At 48.4% G+C, this 22370-nt stretch overlaps 2 non-coding genes across 2 annotated transcripts; both read left to right on the top strand.

Annotated features, from left to right (window-relative positions):
* Positions 1-6848: 6848 nt before the first annotated feature.
* On the top strand, positions 6849-6934 carry TRNAS-UGA (transfer RNA serine (anticodon UGA)). Its single transcript has one exon. It is a non-coding gene; the product is annotated as a tRNA-Ser (tRNA).
* Positions 6935-12393: 5459 nt separating this feature from the next.
* Positions 12394-12466, top strand: TRNAV-CAC (transfer RNA valine (anticodon CAC)). The gene has a single exon. It is a non-coding gene; the product is annotated as a tRNA-Val (tRNA).
* The last annotated feature ends 9904 nt before the right edge of the window (positions 12467-22370 follow it).

The following is a 22370-nucleotide window of genomic DNA, read 5'->3' on the forward strand; positions in this document are numbered from 1 at the left end:
CTGATGTTCATTTTCTAGTGATTGCTCATTAAGTGAATGCAGCTCCCTTTCCCTCCTCAGGAAATACCTTTACTGTGCAAAATACCAGTGCTTTGCACAGAAAGGAGGGAAAGGTTTCACAGTAACAGCCGTGAAAGTAACAAGAACGCCTGGGGGGGGGAAGGGGGTAGGAAAAAACAAGGGGAAATAGGTTACCTTGTATAATGACTTAGCCACTCCCAGTCTCTATTCAAGCCTAAGTTAATTGTATCGAATTTGCAAATGAATTCCAATTCATCAGTCTCTCGCTGGAGTCTGGATTTGAATTTTTTCTGTTGTAATATCGCAACTTTCATGTCTGTAATCGTGTGACCAGAGAGATTGAAGTGTTCTCCAACTGGTTTATGAATGTTATAATTCTTGACATCTGATTTGTGTCCATTTATTCTTTTACGTAGAGACTCCTTACAATGTGTATGATAATCAATTTTGGCCATTTCCAGCACAAATCCAGGTTTTCTCCCCCCCCGCCGCCCGAAAACCCACTCTCCTGCTGGTAATAGCTTATCTAACTTACAATGTGTATTCAATTCAAAGAGACTGTTGAATTGGAAATTATTTGCAAATTGGATATAATTAACTTAGGCTTGAATAGAGACAGGGAGTGGCTAAATCATTCTGCAAGGTAACCTATTTCCCCCTGATTTTTCCTACCCCCGCCCCCCTCCGGACGTTCTTGTTAAACCCTGGATTTGTACTGGAAATGGCCCACCTTGATTATCATACACATTGTAAGGAGAGTGGTCACTTTAGATAAGCTATTACCAGCAGGAGAGTGGGTTTGTGTGTGTGTGTGGGGGGGAAACCTGGATTTGTGCTGGAAATGGCCCAACTTGATTATCATACACATTGTAAGGAGAGTGATCACTTTAGATAAGCTATTACCAGCAGGAGAGTGGGGTTCGGGGAGGAGAAAACGTGGATTTGTGCTGGAAATGGCCAATGGAGATAAGCTATTACCAGCAGGAGAGTGGGTTTGTGTGTGTGTGGGGGGCTGTTTCATGCTTTGTGTGTATAAAAAGATCTTCTACACTTTCCACACTATGCATCTGATGAAGTGAGCTGTAGCTCACGAAAGCTTATGCTCAAATAAATTGGTTAGTCTCTAAGGTGTCAAAGGAGGAGAAGGAAATGGACACGTGATGGTGCTGTAACCTAAGAAATGAAACACAACAGGCTTGTGTGTACATTGATTCTGAACAGCAAACGAATCTGATTCCCATATCATGAATAGCCAAAAAGCCATTTCTTTCTATGGCCGGGAACACTAAGAGAAAAGAGTTCCAATAATTCCTGCCCATTTACTTATGAATTCTTTTATTTATAAATAAATTTGCCACAAGATTTGTCTGAACATGAGCTGCCTGTTATTAAAAGCTGGTTCCCCAATTCAGTGCCAACTCCTCTGCTAGAAACACCCCCAGGTCCCTGCTCACCCCAGTAGGGCAAAAAGAGAAACCCCCAGTGGGTGCTGCCCTTAACTCCAGGCTGCTGTCCGAGGGTGGGGGTCGGGACTGATTGTTTGCTGCTGGGGAGGGAGGCAGTATAGGCCTCTGGCGCTGAGCTCCTAGCACTTGCCCAGCCCAGGCTGTCCTCTTCGTCAGCGGCTGCTCCCCGCATGCTCTCGAGTCAGACATGCAGGGCCCCCACGGGGACAAAGGCTGGGACAGGGCAGCAGCCTGGCTTGGGCTGGGAAGATGCTGGAAGTTCTCATTCCCTCAGAACTGGCCTGGCTCCCTTCTCAACAGCAAACAAATCAGTTCCACGTCCCCTCCCAGGAAAAATCAGCCTGGAGCCAAGGGCAGCACGGGACAATTCCCTTTACTTCCCACTGAGGTGTGAGGGAACCCAGGGCGTTTCTAGAAGAACTTTTGGAACTGATGTGGGGAAAACAGCCTTTAATAACAGGCAGCTCTGATTTAAGCTAATTGGGTTTGTTTCTGTTTTACAATTCACTATCGCACTAAATAATCCTTCAATCCTAGCGTCACCACCAGGGCCATCCTTACCCATACACAAAGTACGCAGCTGCAAATTTCCTGGCGCCCTGTGCAGCTGGGTGCTGCTCCAGCCCCTGCTCCACGTCCTCTCCATAGCCCCCACCCCACTTAACCCCTTCCCGAAATCTCCACCCGTTATCTGACCCACCCCGCCTCTTCCCAACCCCTGCTCGTCCCAGGCCCTCCCCCACTCCCCTGAGGACTGTCGGGGTTACCAAGGGTCAAGTCTGGCCTGCAGAGACTCCTGGCTGAGGCGTCTCCCTGTGCTGGGCCCACTGCCCAGGGTCCCCCTCGATCCTCTCAGCTGCTCACAGCACCCAGCTCCGGACTGCTCCAGCTCCAGCCCCAGCCCCAGCCCCAGTCCCACCACTCGGTCTCTGCTGCTCTGCTTCCAGCTCCCTGGGCTGCTCCTCTGGCCCCTCTGGCTCTGGTTGCTGCAGCTCTGCTCCCAGGAAAGGTGTCACGGAGTCCCTGGGCGATGCTCTGGAACTGCTCCCCGTGAAGCCAGTCAGGACTCTGGGGCAGTCGCCTTCCTTTGAGCAGCCTGTCTTCAGGACACACAGCTCACACAGCTTCCACCTTGCAGGGGGGAAGGGCAAGTCCATCAGTTGCCAGGAAACGGTGTCGGCCATTGTCTCTGTCCAGACCCCTGCACACACCTGCCTCTAGGGCTCTGTAACGATCATTTTTGTTGCCCTTCGCTGGACTCCCTCCAATTTATCCACATCCTTCTTGTAGTGTGGGGCCCAAAACTGGACACAGTACTCCAGAGGAGGCCTCACCAATGTTGAATAGAGGGGAATGATCACATCCCTCCATCTGCTGGCTATGCCCCTACTTATACATCCCAGAATGCCATTGGCCTTCTTGGCAACAAGGGCACACTGTTGACTCATATCCAGCTTCTCGTCCACTCTCACCCCTAGCTCCTTTTCCGCAGAACTGCTGCCTAGCCATTCAGTCCCTAGTCTGTAGCGGTGCATGGGATTCTTCTGTCCTAAGTGGAGGACCCTGCACTTATCTTTGTTGAACCTCATCAGATTTCTTTTGGCCCTATCCTCCAATTTGTCTAGGTCTCTCTGTATCCTATCCCTACCTGCCACCATATCTACCACTCCTCCTAGTTTAGTATCATCCACAAATTTGCTGATAGTGCAATCCACTCCATCCTCCAGATCATTTATGAAGATATTGAACAAAACCAGCCCCAGGACCGACCCTTGGGGTACTCCACTTGATACCAGCTGCCAAATAGACATGGAGCCATTGATCACTACCCGTTGAGCCCGACAATGTAGCCAACTTTCTACCCACCTTATAGTGCATTCATCCAGCCCATACTTCTTTAACTTGCTGACAAGAATACTGTGGGAGACTGTGTCGAAAGCTTTGCTAAAGATGCTGGGAGTTCTCGTTCCCTAAGAACTGGCCTGGCTCCCTTCCCAACAGCAAACAAATCAATTCCACGTCCCCTTCCTGGATAAATCAGACTGGAGCCAAGGGCAGCATGGGACGATTCCCTTTACTTCCCACAGAGGCATGAGACAACCCAGGGCAATACTAGAAGAGCTGATGGAACTGACGTGGGGAAATCAGCCTTTAATAACAGGCAGCTCAAGTTTAAGCGAAGTGTATTTACCAATTTTTACAACATTAAATAACCCTTCAATCATGGTGTCACCATCCATAAAATTGCTTCAGCTTTGTAGTCTACCAAGTGCAAAACTAAACATCTCTTCAAATCCAAGGCCGTGGAGATCAGTCAGTGTTCAGAGTCATCTCACCTGAAAGAACAATGTTGTGGTTCAGACCGGCCCCATCATGTGGCCATCACCTTTCCCTCCTCTACCTTAAAAGTTTTATTATTTTACATCAAAACTTTCTTCCCTCAGGAGAGACCTGGGAACCAGGGCTGCCAGCCAGACAAACACCTTTAAGAGGAGGCATCCCTCTCCCTGTCCAAATATGATCTCCCTCCTTCAGTTCAGTGACAGCCTGAATTGTTCCTTGTCCTGGAAGAGCCGGAGGATTGAAAGCAGCAACATCAAACCCTTGTGTAGCTCGCAGGAATGAACACAAACACTCCCTTGTGTCTGAAGAGATGTTTAGTTTTTACCCCTGGTAAATGACAAGGCTAAAGGGAAAGGTGGTGGCACAAGATATAGAGTGAAACATGACACAATCATCACAGGTTTCAGAGTAACAGTTGAACTTTGTGACTTTGTCCTTACCCATAACTATTTTACATTTGGGGACAATGTATACCTTCAGATCAGCAGCACTGCGATGGGTACCCGTATGGCCCCACAGTATGCCAACATTTTTATGGCTGATTTAGAACAACGCTTCCTCAGCTCTCGTCCCCTAACGCCCCTACTCTACTTGCGCTATATTGATGACATCTTCATCATCTGTACCCATGGAAAGGAAGCCCTTGAAGAATTCCACCATGATTTCAACAATTTCCATCCCACCATCAACCTCAGCCTGGTCCAGTCCACACAAGAGATCCACTTCCTGGACACTACAGTGCTAATAAACGATGGTCATATAAACACCACCCTATACCGGAGACCTACTGACCGCTATTCCTACCTACATGCCTCCAGCTTTCACCCTGACCACACCACACAATCCATCGTCTACAGCCAAGCTCTGCGATACAACCGCATTTGCTCCAACCCCTCAGACAGAGACAGACACCTACAAGATCTCTATCAAGCATTCTTACAACTACAATACCCACCTGCGGAAGTGAAGAACCAGATTGATAGAGCCAGAAGAGTTCCCAGAAGTCACCTACTACAGGACAGGCCTAACAAAGAAAATAACAGAACGCCAACAGCTGTCACCTTCAGCCCCCAACTAAAACCCCTCCAATGCATTATTAAGGATCTACAACCTATCCTGAAGGATGACCCAACACTCTCACAAATCTTGGGAGACAGGCCAGTCCTTGCCTACAGACAGCCCCCCAACCTGAAGCAAATACTCACCAGCAACCACATACCACGCAACAGAACCACTAACTCAGGAACCTATCCTTGCAACAAAGCCCGTTGCCAACTGTGCCCACATATCTATTCAGGGGACACCATCACAGGGCCTAAGAACATCAGCCACACTATCAGAGGCTCCTTCACCTGCACATCCACCAATGTGATATATACCATCATGTGCCAGCAATGCCTCTCTGCCATGTACATTGGTCAAACTGGACAGTCTCTACGTAAAAGTGTAAATGGAGACAAATCAGATGTCAAGAATCATAACATTCATAAACCAGTTGGAGAACACTTCAATCTCTCTGGTCACGCGATTACAGACATGAAAGTCGCTATTTTACAACAAAAAAACTTCAAATCCAGACTCCAGCGAGAAACTGCTGAATTGGAATTCATTTGCAAATTGGATACAATTAACTTAGGCTTGACTAGAGACTGGGAGTGGCTTAGTCATTATGCAAGGTAGCCTATTTCCCCTTGTTTTTTCCTACCCCTCCCCCCCCGCAGACGTTCTTGTTAAACCCTGGATTTGTGCTGGAAATGGCCCACCTTGATTATCATACACAATGTAAGGAGAGTGGTCACTTTGGATAAGCTATTACCATCAGGAGAGTGAGTTTTTGTGTGTGGGGGGGTGAGAAAACCTGGATTTGTGTTGGAAATGGCCCACCTTTATTATCATACACGTTGTAAGAAGAGTCGTCACTTTAGATAAGCTATTACAAGCAGTAGAGTGAGTTTTTGGGTGTGTGTGTGGGTGGGGTGAGAAAACCTGGATTTGTGCTGGAAATGGCCCAACTTGATTATCATACACATTGTAAGGAGAGTGATCACTTTAGAGAAGCTATTACCAGCAGGAGAGTGGGGTGGGAGGAGGTATTTTTTTATGCTTTGTGTGTATATAAGATTTTCTAAACTTTCCACAGTATGCATCTGATGAAGTGAGCTGTAGCTCACAAAAGCTTATGTTCAAATAAATTGGTTAGTCTCTAAGGTGCCACAAGTACTCCTTTTCTTTTTACAGTCATCACAGTTATGCCCATAGTGATTGCAAAAAATTTTCTATACTTATTATCATCAGTGTATTATTTTCTCTGGAATCTAGACCATGACTATACCTTGACCAAGAAATTTGGACCTTGATAAAATAATCGACTACCCCTGGTTAAGGCCATGGACTTGACACCCACCAGGGTGTCCCTTCACAGGTACAAGTACTAACAACTGCTGACTTTTAGCCATAGTTTTTAATCAGGGCAAGAAATTGATACAAACCCGTTAAATCATTTCTCAGCCCGAGTCCTTCACCCACATTCCTTAGGTCATTGCGCCACCACGTGAATGTTTCATTTCCCTCCTCAATTTCACAAAGAGACACAATTTCCTTTGCACAGATCCATGAACAGTAAAACCTCCCTGTGTCTCTTGTCTGAGCCAGGGCATTCAATTCCATTGAAACCTTCTCTCCTACAATGGCAATAGTCAGACAGACGGGATGTAGCTACCTGCATCCCTGTCAGTGCCCCAGAGAAATCCTGACCCCTGTATTGGAATGATGTGCTGGAGATTTGAATAGGAAAGGGACTGTCTGACTTGTCGAAGTGGGGAATGAACAACAATCTATTGCAATGTCATTAACCACAAACATACTCCGATCATGCTCCAGCTGGAAGAGAAATGGGCAGAAATTCTCTCTATTCCACTATGGACACACTTGTGCTGGGGAAGCTGGTCTGAGCAAGCAATTTGAAGGGACAATTCTGTGAGAACAGAATCATAGTGTTGCTAAGCAGCTGTCCATCAAGTAGTTGTGGCCGAGTGATTAAGGTGATGGATTTGAAATCCCTTGTGGGGGTCCCCCACACGCAGGTTCAAATCCTGTCAACTACAGAAACGTTAGCGTGTTATCATCGCTGTTGTTTTTGTGTGTGAGCATCCACAGTGCGAACCGGAGCCAGCTCTTGTCTCGCTCTATCTACATGTGAGACTGCTATAGCACTTAGGTGGATTTTTATCACTTAGCTAGTAACAGGGGTATAAAAACGAAGAATCAAAATCACAGTCCACCTGTGTATGGGCCTCCTCTCACTAGGATAGTCGGATACCTTGTTCTTAGGCTAAGCCCTTTGGCCAAGCAGCACGGGCAGCCATAAGCTGGAAAGCCATAAGCTGGTGCCTTCCTCAACTATTTATTTGCAACTGTTCCCCTTGATGGTCTAAGACAAGATCTTCAAATGCCAAAGTACAGATGTTCCCCATTTCCCACAAAACTTACAGACCTTGAGCGGGCTGGCTCTCTGTGCACGGAAAGCCACAGCTGAGTTGACAGAGGGCTTCTAACATGCGCTTCTCCCACAAGCTGCTGTGATCCTAGAGTGGTTAGTGCTCTGGGTTTCAGTCACAGCAACTTCAACTCAACTCTGAGTCATGGTACCTTTTCATCAGCTTCAGGTTTAGCATTTGCCACTTTCCAAGGCTTCGCCACAAGGAAGCTCTCTCCGCCCTTAACGAGCACTTCAAGGATTGTGCTAAAAGAAAAGGAGTCCTTGTGGCACCTTAGAGACTAACCAATTTATTTGAGCATGAGCTTTCATGAGCTACAGCTCACTTCATCAGATGCATACCATGGAAACTGCAGCAGACTTTATATATACACAGAGAATATGAAACAATACCTCCTCCCACCCCACTGTCCTGCTGGTAATAGCTTATCTAAAGTGAGCAACGGGTTAGGCCATTTCCAGCACAAATCCAGGTTTTCTCACTCTCCACCCCCCACACAAATTCATTCTCCTGCTGGTGATAGCCCATTCAAAGTGACAACTCTTTACACAATGTGCATGATAATGAAGTTAGGCCATTTCCTGCACAAATCCAGGTTCTTTCACTCCCTCACCCCCCTCCAAAAACCCACCCCCATACACACACAGACTCACTCTCCTGCTGGTAATAGCTCATCCAGACTGACCACTCTCCAAGTTTAAAACCAAGTTAAACCAGAACATCTGGGGGGCGGGGGGGTAGGAAAAAACAAGAGGAAATAGGCTACCTTGCATAATGACTTAGCCACTCCCAGTCTCTATTTAAGCCTAAATTAATAGTATCCAATTTGCAAATGAATTCCAGTTCAGCAGTTTCTCGCTGGAGTCTGGATTTGAAGTTTCTTTGTTTTAAGATAGCGACCTTCATGTCTGTGATTGCGTGACCAGAGAGATTGAAGTGTTCTCCGACTGGTTTATGAATGTTATAATTCTTGACATCTGATTTGTGTCCATTTATTCTTTTACGTAGAGACTGTCCAGTTTGACAAATGTACATGGCAGAGGGGCATTGCTGGCACATGATGGCATAAATCACATTGGTGGATGTGCAGGTGAACGAGCCTCTGATAGTGTGGCTGACGTTATTAGGCCCTGTGATGGTGTCCCCTGAATAGATATGTGGGCACAATTGGCAACGGGCTTTGTTGCAAGGATAAGTTCCTGGGTTAGTGGTTCTGTTGTGTGGTATGTGGTTGTTGGTGAGTATTTGCTTCAGGTTGCGGGGCTGTCTGTAGGCAAGGACTGGCCTGTCTCCCAAGATTTCTGAGAGTGTTGGTGGTAGGAATAGCGGTCAGTAGGTTTCCGGTATAGGGTGGTGTTTATGTGACCATTGTTTATTAGCACTGTAGTGTCCAGGAAGTGGATCTCTTCTGTGGACTGGACCAGGCTGAGGTTGGTGGTGGGATGGAAATTGTTGAAATTATAGTGGAATTCTTCAAGGGCTTCTTTTCCATGGGTCCAGATGATGAAGATGTCATCAATGTAGCGCAAGTAGAGTAGGTTCTTTAGGGGACGAGAGCTGAGGAAGCGTTGTTCTAAATCAGCCATAAAAATGTTGGCATACTGTGGGGCCATGCGGGTAGCCATAGCAATGCCGCTGATCTGAAGGTATACGTTGTCCCCAAATGTGAAATAGTTATGGGTAAGGACAAAGTCACAAAGTTCAGCCACCAGGTTAGCCGTCACATTATCGGGGATAGTGTTCCTGACAGCTTGTAGTCCATCTTTGTGTGGAATGTTGGTGTAGAGGGCTTCTACATCCATAGTGGCCAGGATGGTGTTATCAGGAAGATCACCGATGGATTGAAGTTTCCTCAGGAAGTCAGTGGTGTCTCGAAGGTAGCTGGGAGTGCTGGTAGCAAAGGGCCTGAGGAGGGAGTCTACATAGCCAGACAATCCTGCTGTCAGGGTGCCAATGCCTGAGATGATGGGGCGCCAAGGATTTCCAGGTTTATGGATCTTGGGTAGTAGATAGAATATCCCAATTCGGGGTTCCAGGGGTGTCTTTTCTTTTTATGAGAAGAGACACAAAAAGAGGAGCCTAGCAGACAAGCCAGGTTCAGCAAGGAAAAACTGGCAGGCCAAGCCATGATCTCCTGGTTCGTAGGAAGGCTCTTCAGCCAGCTCTTCCCAAAGATCATTATCTAGAGGCCACTTCCCACAGAGAACAATTATGGTTACAGACCCATCCTGAAATTAGAGCAGGATATTTTCAAGCTTTATCTCATCGTAAAGTAACATAATTCGAACATGGCATCACAGAGGGGAAAGCAGTCCTTCATTTCATATTTATTGCTAATGATCTCACTGACAAACTGCCATATGAGGAGAGATTAATAAGACTGAGACTTTTTAGCTTGGAAAAAAGAAGACGAAGGGGGGATATTCTAGAGGTCTATAAAATCATGACTGGTGTGAGTAAGTAAATAAGGCAGTGTTATTTACTCCCTCTCCTAAGACAAGAACTAGGGGCCGCCAAATGAAATTAATAGGCAGCATGTTTAAAACAAACAAAAAGAAGTATTTTTTCACACAACCCACAGTCTACATGTGGAACTCCTTGCCAAAGGATATTGTGAAGGCCAAGACTATAACAGCGTTCAAAAAATGAACCAGATATATTCATGGAGGATAGGCCTATCAATGGGTATTAGCCAAGATGGATAGGGATGGTGTTCCTACTCTCTGTTTGCCAGGAGCTGTGAATGGGCGACAAGGGAGAGATCACTTGATGATTACGTATTCTGTTCATTCTTTCTGAAGCACTTGACATTGGCCACTATGAGCTATAGGGACCTTTGGTCTGACCCAGTATGGCTGTTCTTACGTCCTTATGGCCCTATGCTCCTTTCATATATATTCCTGGGATTCTGCCTTACAATGTGTCCCTGAGTTCTCACTCAAAATGCCCCAGACAGGCAAACACTCTGGGATCCTGTAGTCTCTGCCACCCATGTTGTACCTTGTCACTCATCACTAACCCTTGATGCTGCTCCTTTCTATAGACTGTGAAAAGGGGGGAGGCAGTGCAGGAGCCTTCTGGGGATGCAGATCCAACACTTTGGGAGAGACAGATTGTTTGAGGCATCAGATTGCTGTAAGCCAGGGGAGGCCAACCTGTGTCTCCAGAGCCATGTGCGGCTCTTCGGAAGTTAATATGCGGCTCCTTCTATAGGTTCTGACTCCGGGGCTGGAGCTACAGATGCCAACTTTCCAATGTGCCGGGGGTGCTCACTGCTCAACCTCTGGCTCTTCCACAAGACCTACCTCCACTCCAACCCTTCCAGGCCACTCCCCTGACCCTGCCGTGCCCTCGCTCCTCTGCCCTCTGCCCAGACACTCCTGCATGCCACGAAACAGCTGATCAGGCGGTGCGGGGAAGGAGGAGGAGACACTGATCTGCAGGGGAACTAGGTGGGTGGGAGGCGGTGAGAGCTGTGGGGGTGGAGTTGATGCAGGGCTGCTGACATATTACTGTGGCTCTTTGGCAACGTATACGGTAAATTCTGGCTCCTTCTCAGGCTCACATTGGCCACGCCTGCTCTAAACCATGCAGTCTCCCCCTAAAACAGGGGCCTGTTCCAGCCCTGAGTCTGGGCTACTGGGATCCCTCCCACAGGGCAGGGTGCCCACAGATTACAGCCTGAAAATAGGTTTGTGAAACTAACTCTTGTTCTCCCTGACAGGCTTCCCCTAGATCAAAAGGCACCCCAGGCAAGAAGCGTCTGCGATGCCCCCCCTCACATGTTAAACTTCTGAATATTTTATTTTTATTGCATTTGCAACTCATTTCATGATTTTGATGCAGAATTTGTATGCATGATTTTCTCTGTCATATAAGGTGATACGTTTGCTGTACATCTGTTTTTATTTATGCCAGAAATAATCAAATACAAAAGTTTATTTCCTTTAAGCATATAGATTTTTTTTAATTTTAACAGTAACTGAAATGTACTAAGATCTAGAAATTGAATGGCCACCAACACAGGGTGGACCAGTCTTAACTAGTGTTACAGTGAGAAACAGCGTTAGACTGTTAACCCGAGTCCTTTAGTTCAAAGGTCACTTTCTCGACTTTGTCCTCATGAACTGAAGCGCAGCATTAGAGAGATCCAAAGACTGGCCAATGGCATTTTCAAGTGATAAAATAGCAAGTGACGTCGGTCTCTCATTGGCCATCTTAGACTGAACATATGTTTTTATGAGCCTGAGCTTCAAGGCGAGGGTAGCTCTGTCCACCTCCTTCCCCTGTGCTGCTGGGCACGAAGTCCCTGGTGGCCAGTAGGTAAAGCCGGGAATACAGAGTGGGGTGCCAAGTGGCAGCAGGACTCTTGCCACCAGGGTTCAGCTGCCCAACTTCTTCCCCATGCCGCTAGGCCCCAGTCGCCTTCAGCCACCAGGTAACCCAGGAACTAAGGCAGGAATGGGGTGAGGAAGCAAGTCAAGCTGAGCAAGGCAGGCAAAAATTCATCTTGCCTTCGTGGGCCACTCACAGTGAGGTCCTTTTTGTGTGCCATGGCTGACAAAAACATCCTAGACCGAGAAACAGCAGGCCAAAGAGAAACCTAGTAACTCTCAAAGTAGCTCAGCCAGGAGCGCATTAGACTGAAGATTTAAAGGTCCCTGCTTCAATCCCAGGCTTTGGCATGTTGTTTTGTCCCTTTGTGTGCGGGGGTGGGCTGTTTTCTGGAAGTGCAGCGGTGCCTTTACCCGCCGTGAGTCCCTCATTTTGGGCTCTGCAGCAGGAAAAAGAAGTGTGGGGTTGTAAACGCAGGTGGCCCACCTGAGCTTTCTTTCTTCTCTTGCTCTTTCTCGGCAAGGGGAAGAAAAAGAAGCTCTCCTTCAAGCTGGAGTCACAAGGACGACATAAAGACGACTTCCTGAGCGCCGGCTCCAGTCCTTTGCTCTCCCAGCTGACGTACCGAAGGGCTGCCACCACTTTCTCCAGGTCTGCCCATCAGTGTGTGCCAGGGTGAGAGCCAGCCAAGTGGATGGAATTTGAAGGGAGGGGCAGAGTTCTGTGACAGAGTTTCTGTAGTGTAGTGGTTATCACGTTTGCCTCACACGAAAAAGGCCCCTGGTTTGAAACCAGGCAGAAACATGATGGTTTATTTTCTAGCTCGCCAGCAAGGCGCTCCTACTTCTACCACTGGCCTGTCCCTGGGGTAACCCCGACCATCGCAGGACAGAGGGTGGTGAAGTGAGCTGAGAAATCTAGAGGGTCTAGGCCAGTCACCTTTTGGAGCCTTGTGGCTTGGCCTCCTCTGCCCTTGGACATTGGCCTATGGAGGCTGGCTCTTCCGGCTCCCCTCCTTTGCATGACTTGCCAAAGGAGGGAGTGAGGCAGGAATAGGGCAAAAGAGGAAAGTCATGCTGAGGAAGGCAGGGCAGAAGCTAAGTGCCTCAGTGGGGTTAGCAGAGCGTCACCGTTCGTTCTACCAAAGCTAGGGGTGGGGCGGTTGGCTGCTGGGAGGTAGAATCCTGTGCCTGCCTCCTGGTTTCCCAGGGATGGCTACTTGCAGTCCAGGAGAAGAAGGACGGTTCTGGGTGAAGGGAAGACAAGCAAAGCGGAGTCCGAGTTTGTGTGTGCCGGTGCTCTTTTCTGGCCAAGATGGGGGTGCGGTGATGGGCTTGAGAGGCTCCCTGCCACACATGGAGCAGCGAGAACCACTCCTCCTTTGTGGCCGACCCGGGGGCGTGATTGACGCCTTTGGAGGCGGGGGTTGGGCTGGCTGTGAGCAACTGGGATCCCTTCTGAGGGCCGAACCCATGGTAGTGTGGTTGGCTGCTGGGAGGTAGAATCCTGTGCCTGCCTCTTGGCATCCCAGGGATGGCTACTAGTAGCCCAGAAAAAGAAGCGGGGTTCCGGGTGGAAGGAAAAGAAGCAATGGTTAAGCCGAGTGGGATCCTTTCTCATCAAGATAGTGTGCTGTGGTGGGCCTGGGAATTGCCTGTGAGCAGGGGGTGGACATGTTCCAGTGAGAATGCTGCTCCTTTCTGGCCTTCACTGCTGTGCCAGTATACAGGGTGAATAAGCCTGGAGTTTCTTGAACAGATGGTGTCGTTTCTTCTGGTAATCCTCAGTGGGATCAGAGGATAATGGCTTGTAGAATGTGAGTTAGAGAGCTGCCTAGCAGCCTCTAGTTCATATTCCAACTTTGTCATGATGACGACAGCACATCCTTTGTTAGCCTTTTTTATTATGATGTCAGAGTTGTTCCAGAGGCTGTTGATTTCTATTGTGCGTATACAGGAAGGTTTGAGGGAGTAACAGGTACGTTTGGTAAAGCTTAGCTATTTTATGTTTGTAACAGGCTCTTGCCCACCTCCAGCAGAGTTTTCAATCACATACTATGGCAACTTACCAAATGTCATGCAAACTAGTCCATTCCTCCCCATAGTCAATCTCTGACCAGAATGTTAGAATGAGGCAGAGAAGTGGGAAAGTATCACAGTAGGAATACATTAAAAAGTGGGATTAATCAAAGATGGGATGCAGACAGAGCCTGTTCTCTAGCTGGTGAAGTGACAGGGACACACTCCCACTCGTGCTGGTTCTGAAATAACAAGAGAAGCAGGTCAAAGAGAATGAGCTCATGTGGGAGCTCTAGGCAGCTGCCCTGTCAGTGCATCACACACCTGGGAGGTGTTACACAAAACACAGCACTTCCCCTCTGGAAGAGAAACCCTTCCCCCCACTGCCACCACTTCATGATACTATCCATGGGGCTGTTTGTTCTGCAGGACTTTGATCTCTCTGGGTGGTGCATGGTGAATCATAAAAGAGCCATTAGGGGAGCAGGAGTCATCCCAATAGAAATCTCTTCACTTCTTTCTCAGTGCACCTTCTTAGCCCTGGCTTTGGGTGCTTTGAAGTTGGCTCTCCAGTCTTGATGTTAGGTGGGATCTTGACCACCTTTTGGGGCTTGGCAGATTACACCTTTTGAGGGCTTTTCTCTGCCTTTTTGGTCCCCCCTGCAGTCACCGTATTCTGATGATTATTCCTAGACATGGGCATGGTGGCCTTCCTGGGGATCTTGGCAGCTTTAGCCAGCTTCTTGGTGGCTATATTCCTGCTCAGAGCCACTGTCTTCTTTTCATGCCATGTCCTTGTCCTGGCTGCTGGTTGAATGTGAAGGAGCCAAGGTGCTGGTGACTTTAGCCTGCACCAAGTTGCCTTTGCTCATCAGACTCCTGTACCCCAACTGGATGTGGTTCTTCTTCTTATGCACAGCATAGCTGTTAGGGGGCTTATTCCTTCATCCACTTCCTTCCGTGGTCCTTCTCGCATGAACAGAGAGCAACAATACCCAAAGTCCAAACGTGCAAACAATTCTATGTTTATTGGGGTAAACTTCCAACAAGCATGATTCCAGTTTCCGTCCTTAGTGTCCCTCTTCCCAGCTCTGACACCACCGAGCCTTACACCTCTGTCCCTGTTCCCATTTCCCCGTTTAGCTAAATATGATTCCAATTTCCCCACCCAGGAGTTCTGCTTAGCTATACCTTAACCAATCATTTTCCTGAAATTTAACTAACGAATCCTAACATATTGTAACATGATTATGGAACCAATTATATCCCACCACCTTTATTAGTTTACACCCAGCAAAATTAATTATACAGCAGACAGAAACAATCACAGAACTAGACAGAGATGATACAGACAAACAATAGGGAAATGGGGACTACAGAGATAAAACAAAGACAGAAATGAGGATTTCACATCCCAGCTATTGACAAGTGAGTTCTTGCCAGACAGGATGCTATCAAACTAAGTTTCCTTTTACATCTTCTAGGCACTTCCCTTTCTCTGGAGGCGATAGGCATTATCAGGACAGGATTGTGTTCCTATCAGCCCAATAGCAGCTGATTTCAATGTGACTAGGTTGGAATGTGAGGAGCTGACCTTTCACTTCCCAGCTTATGGCTGCCTCTGCTGCTTAGCCAAAGGCCTTAGCCCTAAGCACAGGGGCCTCAGACTGTCACTGTAAGAGAAGGCCCTTACACCGGCAGACAGTGATTTTGATTCTTTCTTTTATACCTCTAGAACTAGCCATGTGATAAGAATACACCGAAATTCTTAGAGTACAGGCCTTTACAGACAGGCCTGAATATCTATATCCTAACAATAGCCCCTGGAGAACACGGATCTCCAAATGTGTATTCATATTATACCTTTGTTTAATTTATGAAAACATAAACTAGACACAGAAGACTGGAATGATTTCAGTTGATAGCCAGGTTTGCTATGTTTTTATGCATTTGCACAGTGAAGCATTGAGGGTTTACATTCATTTCAAGAATCCTCATACGGTGGAATTCATGAACGTAATGGAGAATGGAAATGAAAATGTTTTCCTTTTTTTTTTTTTAAAAAAAGCGCATATAAGAGGGCACTTGAATTTGAACCACAGACCACTTGATTTGCAGTCAAACACTACCACTGAGCTATACCCCCATAACAACAGTGGGCTGGAGTCATGATCTCCAGGACTTTCATAGAATCATAGAATCATAGAATATCAGGGTTGGAAGGGACCTCAGGAGGTCATCTAGTCCAACCCCCTGCTCAAAGCAGGACCAATCCCCACTTTGAAGGACAGACCCTGCTTCAGCGAGCTCCTTTTCTACTCCCAGACCACAGGTGGTTTTAATAATGGGGTTTGATTAAACTTCATAAATGTGGTAAACACCACAACTTGCACACCCAATGACATAGCTTCTCCCACTGACATTGCTCCCACCTCCTGGGGAAGTGAATTAACTACACTGACAGGAAAACTCTCTCCCATGGTAAGGAAAAGTTAGCACATGTGACTCCATTTTGGTTTGGGGCCCACCATTGTCTAAAAGCAAACACGTCATGCACCAGGAGGAGTGTTCCTTAGATACTGCATTCCTGTGAAAATCCTCCTCCTTGTCTCCAGCCTGTCTTGACTCCCGGTTTCTGTTCTTTGTCTGTCCCTAACTCCCTATCTCCTGGCCTTTGATGTGAGGCCTCCCATCCTGATAATAAAAGTTACTGATGCATGGCTTTAGGACCATGCTGTGTAATTAACATACTAGTTTAGCACGAGGAATGCACCAAGCAGGGATAGGTGGTAAATGAGAAAAGGGTTTGTTTATTGGCTAAGGTTTCCGATGCACGAGGGTAACGTGCTCTGATAAAAAGTATATAACCTTTGTACCATCTGTATTCGGGGTCCCCTCCAGGCACCATGCTTGAGCGTAATAAACTTGGTGTTTTTTGGGAACCCTGCAGTTGTGGACTTTGTTTATGTGCCTCAGCCTAGATTCGAACTGTGCGTGTCCTATCAGGTGTAATTGTTAGCCGACGGCCAAGGATGTTTGGTGAGGTGCCAGCTATGCCCGTTTATACCATCCGTGACTTTAACCGCTGGGACGCACTGTCCCTTCACGGTGGGCAGCCCGGGCTAGGCTGACGGATGCCCCAAGGTCCTAACCACCCGTGACTTTAACTGCTAGAGCTCAGAGCTCCTTTGCAGCGGGCAGCCAGGATTGACTGACAGGTGCCCCAAGAGTTTGCCCCGTGGAGGCGGCACAACTCAACACTAGCCTCTTAGTACTCGCACCTAATGGCCAGGCTTTAGAGCCAAAATGGCTGAGGTTCTTTAATTGTGTCAGCTGCTTTACAGTAAACCAGAGAAAACAAGTCAGGCTTATGCATAAATGGTTACCAAAATTTATTAAGCTAGATTCTTATCATGTGGTTACAAAATTGCTAGTGCCTACTTATTGAAATGTAGAGATGTTACACACACAAACAAGTTACAAAACTGAAGCCACAATCCCAAAGAAAGAAAACAAAGTATAGAGCTCTATTTCAAAATATGTGTACACTAAAGATAGGAGATCAGGTGTGGGTGCTTCTTACCCTCCTTGCATCTCTCGATTCCAGCGGTGCCAAGCCAGGAACGGTCACTCAATTCCACGGAAAGACGAATAAGGGACAAGGCTTAGGGACCCTCTTAGCTGCAGAAGCCTTGGGAGGCTGTCACTTATCTGACCAGCAGATAGATAGTGAAAAGCACTCAAAAATCATGGTGCTGTAGGTCCCCTACTTATACCTCTGTACTCCTTTATTCTCTTTCTCCTTTCTTATGCCAAATTGAGGCTGGTCTGTCTGGGTGACGCCAGCTTTCGCAAGAGTAGTTTACACTTGCAAGGGAGAGAAACAATAAGTGTCAACTACTGGACATTTCTTTTATCAGGGTAAATATTTTCCCACCTAGGATGTTGGTATGTGTGCATCACGCTATTTAGTAGGGGCTAAGAGCCATGTCTGTCACAGGGCCTCTGTCTGCTGTGAGCTTAATCGTTGTATCTGTTCCCAGAGGCACATTGTAGCAGCACACCTGTGCTTTTCACAGCTTCAAAGGCTGTGCTGGAATATATGTTAAGTGCCCTGTTCCGGCTTCCCCTTGTGTTTCCAGCAATGTTGGTCTGAGCGGGAGGGCTGGCTGTCTGGCTACAGTAATTCGTAGCAGTTATGTGTGTGTCCTATCAGATGTAATTTGTAACACCCATCAGCACAGAGCAGTGGTTTTCAAACTGTGGGACAAGATCCCAAGGAGGGTCGTGACCCTGTTTTAATGGGGTCACCAGGGCTGGCGTTAGACTTGTTGGGGCTTGGGTCTGAAGCCAAAAGTCTCATTACCCGCCACCCAGGGCTGAAGCCCTCAAGCTTTGCTTTTGCCCTCCCCCCAGTGGGGCAGGGCTTGGGCTTCAGCTTTAGCTCCCCCAAGCCCAGTGTGGAGGGGCTTGGTGTTTGGTCCCCCTTCCCGGGGTTATGTAGCAAGTTTCTTTGGCAGCAGGGGGTTGCAGTAAAATGAAGTTTGAGAAACCCTGGCACAGAGCATCTTCATTACCGAGCTGCAGCGGTGTAGACTCAATGTTTGAAATGTAGACTTGTCCTTGGCCTGAGAGGAAGACTAGACTTGGCTCCCTGGGTGCTCAGGCACTGAAGGTACAGCCATGAAGACACCACACACCAGCCTTCCCTAGTTGGCAAGAACCAAACCTCCACAGAAAGACCCCCATGGTTTCCTAGGCCAGCTCCCTAAGCACTCAGCCACAACCACTTAATACAGGGGCTTTTCTACATTATGGTTCTGTTCTCATCGAATGGTCATTTCCAATTGTTTGCTCAGACCAGCTTACCCCGCACACTCACTGCTCTGCAGTTCTGTAAGTGTGGCCATGGCTGAACAGCGAGAATTTCTGCCCGTTTCCCTTCTGGCTGGAGCATGGTTAAAGTGTGTTTGTGGTTAATGATTTTGCTGTAGATTGTTCATTCCCTGCTTTGACAATTCAGACCGTCCCTTTTCCTGTTGTATCTCCAATAGCAGGGGCGGGTTTTCTTTGGGTCACTGAGATTTTTTTGGGGAGTTGGTGGCTCCTTTCTTTCCTCAGCCTGGAGTCAACCTAGCTTTTTATTCCATCAGTCATGTTTCATGGAATAACAGCAGCAGCATGAAGAAAGAGGAGAGGGAATATCTCACTGTCAGGGCTGAAGGTGGCCACTTCCCCTCTGTCTGACAGTTGCCATTGCAGGAGAGAAGGTTTCAAAGATCCAAGTTACCTGGGAAAGAATTTTCTGTAGTATCTGGCTGATGAATCTTGCCCATATGCTCAGGGTTTAGCTGATCGCCATATTTGGGGTCGGGAAGGAATTTTCCTCCAGGGCAGATTGGAAGAGGCCCTGGAGGTTTTTCGCCTTCCTCTGTAGCATGGGGCACGGGTCACTTGCTGGAGGATTCTCTGCTCCTTGAGGTCTTTAAACTACAATTTGAGGACTTCAATAGCACAGATATAGGTGTGAGGTTTTTTTTGTAGGAGTGGTGGGTGAAATTCTGTGGCCTGCGTTGTGCAGGAGGTCAGACTAGATGATCATAATGGTCCCTTCTGACCTAAATATCTATGAAAAAAAAGAATGCCCTCGCTCAGACTAGAGACACAGAAAGGTTTGGTGTTCATGGATCTGTGCTAAGGAAATTGTGTCTCTGGGTGAAACTGAGGAGGGAAGTGAAATGCCCACGTGGTGATGCAATGCCCTACGGCATGACTGGAGTGGACTCACCTCGCATTGACATGACACTTCTTTCTGTCAAGTAGTGAGAAATGTGACATTAATTCAGATGCGGAATTGAGACTTCTTTCGCTCCTTGTAAAAACTTGAACTTGATTTCCCAGAAGGGAGAGAGGGGAAGTCTGGAGCTGCCTTTAATCCCAGTCTGAAATACAAGGGAGAATTCTGGAACTGAAGGAATGGGAAAAAATGGAGAGGAAAGAGAGAGCAAAAACACCTCTTTTCTCTTCTTCCCCCTCCCAGCAAGAAATGTTATCAATGGGGAAACTCCTCCCCAGGACCAGCCTTAGGGAAAATGGCACCCTGGGCAAAACTTGTATTTTGGCACACTCATTGCCCCAGACCCCTGTGGCCTCCCCACTCCCCCTTTGCCCCTAGTTCCTGCACTCCCAACCCTTGCACCTCCTTCACCCCTAACCTCTGCCCCGTCCTGTGCCCGAACCCCTACACTGTGTCCCTTTGCCCTTAACTCCCATACTCCCCTCCTGTACCCCTTCACCCCTAATTGCTGTACCCCTCCTGCACCCATGTGGGGAAACAGACGTGTGTGCATGGGGAAGCTGGCATTGCTGCCTTCTTCTCTCTGGAATGCTGCTCTTCCGGGCACCCCTAGGGGCTGAGGGGGTTGAGGGGGGTGAGGAGTGACTTCAGAGCTCCCTGTACCCAGGTCACTTTCCTCCCCTGGGCTGTATAAGGGGAGGGCAGAGAGAAGCAGCTTCTGATGCTCGCCTCTGAGCACAGCCCAGGAGGGGAAAGTGACCAGGATGCATGGAACACTTCGTGTTGCTCCTCGCTCCCCCGCAAAACTCTATGGGGCCACGGAGGAACATTGTGGGAGGGGTTGAGCTGGGAAGAAGGAGGGAGAAATCTGGGAGCCCTCCCAGGAAGCAGTTTCTGACACTACACTGGCAGAGTGCACAGGCTCCCCAAAGCTGTGTTGCCAAGGGGGCAGTGGCGGGTTGCCACATGGGCCAATGGGGCCCATGATTAGGGCACCTGGCCAAATTAGGCCCCCTGGAAAAGTCTCCCCTATGTCAGCCCCAGGGCTGGAGGTGCTCTCGGGGGACTGCAGCCAGGGCACACAGCTTCTCTGGTCTCAGGGCCACGGGGGGGTTAAGGAGCGAGCAGGGTGGGGCAGTGGGGGAAGGGGTGGAACAGAAATGACGTAGTTGATGGGGCCATGGGTGGAAGGCGTGAAGAGGGTGGGGCTGCAGGCAGAAGGGGGGCAGGGCCATGGTTCCAGTGCCAGGGTCCCTGCACTTCTTCTCCCTTTCCCTGGGCTTTGGCATCACTAGTCCCTGCTTAGCGAGTTGGGTCAGTGGTCCCCAAAAAGTGGGGTATGCCTCCTAGGGAGGCACAGAGGAACGTTCATGGGGGTACTTCAGGGCCTGAGCAAGCCCCCATGGAGGGTAGGGAGGGAGCACCACTCAGCTCCACTCTGCCCCTGCTCTTCAGATTCGTGATGTGATGGAGAGACTGCCGAGACTCATCAAGCCCTCGGATCGCTACCCCTTCCTGCTTCTCCATGTGGGCACCCATGATACTGCCAAGAATGACCTTGAGCGGATCACTGCAGACTACATGGCTCTGGGAAGAAGGATAAAGGAGTTTGAGGAGCACGTGGTCTATTCGTCCATCCTCCCTATGGAAGGAAAAGGCCTGGGTAGAGACCGTCGAATTGTGGAAGTCAACGAAGAGCTAAGCAGGCGGTGTCGGAGAGAAGGCTTTGGATTCTTTGACCATGGGATGGTGTTCCATGAAGAAGGAGTGCTGGGCAGAGACGGGCTCAACCTAACCAAGAGAGGGAAGAGCATCTTTGCGAGCAGGCTGGCTAACCTAGTGAGGAGGGCTTTAAACTAGGTTCACCGGGGGAAGGAGACCAAAGCCCTGAGGTAAGTGGGCAAGCGGGATAGCGGGAGGAAGCACAGGCAGGAACGTCTGTGAGGGGAGGGCTCCTACCTCATATTGAGAATGAGGGGCGATCAGCAGGTTATCTCAAGTGCCTATATACAAATGCACAAAGCCTTGGAAACAAGCAGGGAGAACTGGAGGTCCTGATGATGTTAAGGAATTATGACGTGATTGGAATAACAGAGACTTGGCGGGATAACTCACATGACTGGAGTACTGTCATGGATGGTTATAAACTGTTCAGGAAGGACAGGCAGGGCAGAAAAGGTGGGGGAGTAGCACTGTATGTAAGGGAGCAGTATGACTGCTCAGAGCTCCGGTATGAAACTGCACAGAAACCTGAGAGTCTCTGGAGTAAGTTTAGAAGTGTGAGCAACAAGGGTGATGTCATGGTGGGAGTCTGCTATAGACCACCGGACCAGGGGGATGAGGTGGACGAGGCTTTCTTCCGGCAACTCGCAGAAGCTACTAGATCGCATGCCCTGGTTCTCATGGGCGACTTTAATCATCCTGATATCTGCTGGGAGAGCACTACAGCGGTGCATAGACTATCCAGGAAGTTTTTGGAAAGCGTAGGGCACAATTTCCTGGTGCAAGTGCTGGAGGAGCCAACTGGGGGGGAGCTTTTCTTGACCTGCTGCTTACAAACCAGGAAGAATTAGTAGGGGAAGCAAAAGTGGATGGGAATCTGGGAGGCACTGACCATGAGTTGGTCGAGTTCAGGATCCTGACACAGGGAAGAAAGGTAAGCAGCAGGACACGGACCCTGGACTTCAGAAAAGCAGACTTTGACTCCCTCAGGGAACTGGTGGGTAGGATCGCCTGGGGGAATACCATGAGGGGGAAAGGAGTCCAGGAGAGCTGGCTGTATTTCAAGGAATCCCTATTGAGGTTACAGGGAAAAACCATCCCGATGTTTCGAAAGAATAGTAAATATGGCAGGCGATCAGCTGTGCATAACGGTGAAATCCTAGCGGATATT

Source organism: Eretmochelys imbricata, chromosome 28, assembly GCF_965152235.1.
Source record: "Eretmochelys imbricata isolate rEreImb1 chromosome 28, rEreImb1.hap1, whole genome shotgun sequence".
NCBI classification, from domain to species: domain Eukaryota; kingdom Metazoa; phylum Chordata; order Testudines; family Cheloniidae; genus Eretmochelys; species Eretmochelys imbricata.